Consider the following 5,973-nt stretch of genomic DNA (forward strand, 5'->3'; position numbering starts at 1 on the left):
GCGAACCGATATATACGCAACAACACTTCACACACACACACACACGGATTGGGCAATTTACGGTCATTTTTGAATCAACGATGGCCCCCCCCGAGCACGTTGTCCGAATATCACTCCAATAAGGACAACGAGTTCCGCTCGGCATCGTTTTGATTCGATCTCTCAACAACAACTCTCGGTCGACTTGGTCGACTTGGACCCACGATGTCTCCCCCCGAGCATGTCGAGCCAACTGCACCACTATTGTATTGGACAACATGTTCCCCTCGGGCATCGATGGGTTAATCATGCACCACTATTATAAAACCCTTTGACGTTTTCCCCCAAGCACGTTGATCCAGTATTACGACGGATACGGTCAACGAAATCTTGGACATCAAAGAGGTTTTCGATTGAATTTCCCCATGTTTCACAACGTACTCTTAGCGGTATCCTACGATACGTCTCACTCTATTTGTGTGTGTGCGCGTTTACGTGCGTGCGATTTATGCGGTTCACCCCTTTACTTTCAGCGCCCTGCGGTCCCAACAAAGGTCCCGAGCACGCCATTATGCACAGTGTGGAAGCGTGTTTCCCCCACGACACTAGACGGGCTGCTCGCCATAGTGTTCTATTGTGGCACGCTCCACCCTGAAGTTTGGTTTGTTGTATATCAAGGAATTGATAGGCACTCAAGAATGTGTGCATCGGCCGGGTTTAATCGTCCGACGCGCAATATGCGTTCAACTTATCGGTGTTCATGTGTCCTGCAGTTCACATTGTGACGCGCATTTAGCTGCGGTCTTCATCGATCCATGAGCCGAGTGATCCCCTGCCTAGGGTTTTATAGTAAGGTTCCCAATGTAACACAATCCCGGTGGTACGTCCAAAGACTAACTTTCTGACTAAGTTGTCTTTATTACCCAATAGTCCCAGGCCTTGTGACTTGTGGCTCATGTCTACGCCCATGGCCACCATTCGCTAAGATAGTTTTGAAGTCACTTTGAAGGCCCAGGAACAACTCTCTTAGCACATCGGTTAACCTGGCGCCGCAGTCAACTCATGTGCTTGGATCGGATCGAGCTATTGAGTATTGGGCCTGCATACTCGCTCATCCGTATCCTTTGCGTACCGCCCCATGGCCCTTGTATGTCTGCACCACAGTTCCTGTTCGTTCCGTGCCTATGGCCGGATACGTATTGCACATCGGTTAACCTGACGCCGCAGTCAACTCATGTGCTTGGATCGGATCGAGCTATTGAGTATTGGGCCTGCATACTCGCTCATCCGTATCCTTTGCGTACCGCCCCATGGCCCTTGTATGTCTGCACCACAGTTCCTGTTCGTTCCGTGCCTATGGCCGGATACGTATTGCACATCGGTATACCTGTCGCTACTCAGGCAACTCGTGTGCGTGGATTGGATCGAGAACATGGTGTGTGCCCCATGTTATAATTGATAGTCCATATCCACTTTATAGGTTAAAGTCATAAGTTGTGATTGCACAACCATTCTTCATAAGAGTTTAATCACTCTTCAACTAACTTTCGTTCTGGTGTCTTGGTATCAAATCGCGTAAGACACAAGATTCTACTGGCCAAATAGAATCTAGCACATTGGTTAACCTGGCGCCGCAGTCAACTCATGTGCTTGGATCGGATCGAGCTATTGAGTATTGGGCCTGCATACTCGCTCATCCGTATCCTTTGCGTACCGCCCCATGGCCCCGTCCTTAGAGTTAATGACTAGTAGGCTTAACTCTTTGTATGTCTGCACCACAGTTCCCGTTCGTTCCGTGCCGTGGCCGGATACGTATTGCACATCGGTATACCTGTCGCTACTCAGGCAACTCGTGTGCGTGGATTGGATCGAGCTCATGGGGTGTGTAGAGATTCCATGTTATAATTGCAAGTCCATATCCACTTTATAGGTTAAAGTCATAAGTTGTGATTGCACAACCATACTTCATAAGAGTTTAATAACTCTTCAACTAACTTTCGTTCTGGTGTCTTGGTATCAAATCGCATAAGACACAAGATTCTACTGGCCAAATAGAATCTAGCACATTGGTTAACCTGGCGCCGCAGTCAACTCATGTGCTTGGATCGGATCGAGCTATTGAGTATTGGGCCTGCATACTCGCTCATCCGTATCCTTTGCGTACCGCCCCATGGCCCCGTCCTTAGAGTTAATGACTAATAGGCTTAACTCTTTGTATGTCTGCACCACAGTTCCCGTTCGTTCCGTGCCGTGGCCGGATACGTATTGCACAACAGTAGATACCATCACCTGACGTATCTAACACACCACTATTGTAACTCGTCGTCGAAGGACCTTTCAAGTGCCTGATGGCCAGGGGAGCTCTTACACGGCACGGAGACACAGTGATGCTCGCCCATCACAGTGTACAACGATCGAGTTTGCTTAAGTGTCTGGGTACCTACACACCAGACACAATGCAATGGCCACGGATCCACACAAGGCACATCACATGCAGAAAGCTTCACCAGATTATGACACATACCACACTCTTGTAACTCGTCGTCGAAGGGGCGTTCAAAGTGCCTTACGGCTAGGGGAGATCTAGCACGGCACGGAGACACAGTGATGGTTGCCCATCAAAGTGTACAACGATCGAGTTTGCTTTCCGCGCAAGCGTTCTAAGTGTCTGGGTACCTACACACCAGACACAATGCAATGGCCACGGATCCACACAAGGCACATCACATGCAGAAAGCTTCACCAGATTCTGACACATACCACACACATGCAACTCGTCGTCGAAGGGGCGTTCAAGTGCCTTACGGCTAGGGGAGATCTAGCTCGGCACGGAGACACAGTGATGGTCACCCATCAAAGTGTACAACGAACGAGTTGGCTTTCAACAAATTCTGACACATAGCAAGCGAGCGACCGAGCTACACCGAAGGCAGCCCATGGTTGGTCACTCGCGGACGATCATCAGTAATGATCCTTCCGCAGGTTCACCTACGGAAACCTTGTTACGACTTTTACTTCCTCTAAATCATCAAGTTCGGTCAACTTCAGCCATGCCAGCTGCAGCTCACGAAGGAACCGCGGAAGGTAAGCCTCCAGAAACCTCACTAAATAATCCATCGGTAGTAGCGACGGGCGGTGTGTACAAAGGGCAGGGACGTAATCAGCACTAGCTAATGACTAGTGCTTACTAGAAATTCCAGGTTCATGGGGACCGTTGCAGTCCCCAATCCCGACTAGATGGGCATTTTAGTGATTTCCCGTTCCTCTCGGAATGGGGGCGCCTATTGGCGAGAACACGCTGCGACCCACATTGTAGCACGCGTGCAGCCCAGAACATCTAAGGGCATCACGGACCTGTTATCGCTCATTCTCAGCTTGCTAAACACAAGTTGTCCCGCTAAGCAGGGCAAACGTAGCCGACGACCGCCCGTGAAGGCGCCGCCCGGCTGTAACGTCAGGTGCGCCCGGAGGCGCACTGCTGACAGCGTTCTAGTTAGCATGTTTGAGTCACGTTCGTTATCGGAATTAACCAGACAAATCATTCCACGAACTAAGAACGGCCATGCACCACTACCCTTAAATTTGAGAAAGAGCTATCAATCTGTCTTACCTCGATAAGTTTGGACCTGGTAAATTTTCCCGTGTTGAGTCAAATTAAGCCGCAAGCTCCACTTCTTGTGGTGCCCTTCCGTCAATTCCTTTAAGTTTCAACTTTGCAACCATACTTCCCCCGGAACCCGATTTTGGTTTCCCGGAAGCGACTGAGAGCACCGAATAGGGGTAGCGTCTCCCAATTGCTAATTGGCATCGTTTACGGTTAGAACTAGGGCGGTATCTAATCGCCTTCGATCCTCTAACTTTCGTTCTTGATTAAAGAAAGCATCCATGGCAAACGCTTTCGCTTCAGTTGGTCCTACGACGGTCTACGAATTTCACCTCTCGCGCCGTAATACCAATGCCCCCAACTACTTCTGTTAATCATTACCTCTAGGTTTCTGACAAACCAACGAAATCGTATAAACCGAGGTCATATTCCATTATTCCATGCAAGATTATTCTCGGCCAACGCCAACCCCACGGGGGGGCCGGACGCTTTGTCTTAGCCTGCTTTGAGCACTCTAATTTGTTCAAGGTAAATGTGAGTATCTTGAGCACCATGAGGAGCCCGTGCCGGAGTTAACCGGTAGCACGGTACTCGTTCACAGAGTAACGCCCAAGTACACCATTGTGAGTCGCAGCCGTGAGCGCGCGCACGAACGGCCCCGGCGTGTAACCGGGCGCCCGTGGCGGTCACGTGTCTGGACGGGCAATCAACTTCGAACGTTTTAACCGCAACAACTTTAATATACGCTAGTGGAGCTGGAATTACCGCGGCTGCTGGCACCAGACTTGCCCTCCACTTGATCCTTGTTGAAGGATTTATACTCAACTCATTCCAATTATGGACCATCGTTAGAGAGGTCCATATTGTTATTTCTCGTCACTACCTCCCCGTACTGGGATTGGGTAATTTACGCGCCTGCTGCCTTCCTTGGATGTGGTAGCCATTTCTCAGGCTCCCTCTCCGGAATCGAACCCTGATTCCCCGTTACCCGTCGCAACCATGGTAGTCCTCTACACTACCATCAATAGTTGATAGGGCAGACATTTGAAAGATCTGTCGTCAGTCGACAAGCGACCATACGATCTGCGTCCTTATCCAGACTTCAACTCAAGCCGCCCGGAGGCGATTGGTTTAACTAATAAGTGCACCAGTTCAGCTACCCGCGAGGGCAACAGTCCCGGCATGTTGCATGTATTAGCTCTGGATTTTCCACAGTTATCCAAGTAACTAGTGGTAGGATGATCTTGTGAATTATAGCTGTTATACTGAGCCTTATGCGGTTTCACATTCATTTATGTTTGTACTTAGACATGCATGGCTTAACCTTTGAGACAAGCGTATATTACTGGTAGGATCAACCAGAATTCGTTCCACTACAGACACACACTCGCTTAGTGGGAAATAAATTTCCACACAACTCTCTCTCTCTAGAACCATATGGAATGGCTCTTTGGTGTTGGGTAAGGCACCAATTTGTTGGGGTGTAACGGTCACCACCAACTTTAAGTTTGTTAGGGCACAACGGAAACCACTAACTAAACTTTAGGAAACTAAATTTCCTCACACATTATCTCTCACCATATTAGCACTAGGTGCTATCCACGATTGTACAACGTTTCAACTCTTGAATCGACCGTAGGGCCGCGGAATTGCTTCCGGGCCCCTATTCTCGCTATTAATTGTTCATCTCTTTCAATACATCGAGTTCGTTCCATTGGGTAGTTCGCATGGCGAACGTTTTGATGCAGCCCCCTGGGGGACCACGGCACTTTACACCGGGTATGGTGTATGCGCAACCTACAGATAACAATAAACCCCTTATGCGTGTGTAAACCGATGTTGGGCTGCTCAACATCTTTCATGGTTACATCACTTGCACCAGAACCCACGGTGCCGATTTGGTAATATGTTGTACATTTACTCTCAAGATGTACGCTTCGGCCCCTTATTCAGGGGCTCAAGCTATTACCAGCAAGAACAATCCTCATCCAGACTTGAACTCGAAACACCCGCAGGCGAACGGTTTAACTAATAAGTGCACCAGTCTTGAATCCATGCGTCGGTGGAAACAATGCCGGCGTGTTGCATGTATTAGCTCTGAACTTAGCGAGTGATTGCCTTGCAGCTGTCATACTGAGCGTAGAGCGTGATTATCGCTCACTTGAACCATGTTGAATGGCTCTTTGGTGTAGGGTAAGGCACCAATTTGTTGGGGCGTAACGGTCACCACCAACTTAAGACTTGCTTATAGGTATTTCAACGTTTTCAACTCTTAAATCGACCGTGTTTCATTATCATCTCTTCTTCTTATTAAATGCATAGAGTTCGTTCCATTGGGTAGTTCGCGTGGCGAACGGTTTGATGCAGCCCCCCGGGGGGGACCACGGCAC

At 49.0% G+C, this 5,973-nt stretch overlaps 1 non-coding gene across 1 annotated transcript; it reads right to left on the reverse strand.

Annotated features, from left to right (window-relative positions):
- Nucleotides 1-665: 665 nt before the first annotated feature.
- LOC125774217 (5.8S ribosomal RNA) lies at nt 666-823 on the reverse strand. The gene has a single exon (XR_007420678.1). It is a non-coding gene; the product is annotated as a 5.8S ribosomal RNA (ribosomal RNA).
- Nucleotides 824-5,973: the final 5,150 nt, after the last annotated feature.

This window comes from Anopheles funestus (assembly GCF_943734845.2).
Source record: "Anopheles funestus chromosome X unlocalized genomic scaffold, idAnoFuneDA-416_04 X_unloc_93, whole genome shotgun sequence".
NCBI classification, from domain to species: Eukaryota; Metazoa; Arthropoda; class Insecta; order Diptera; family Culicidae; genus Anopheles; species Anopheles funestus.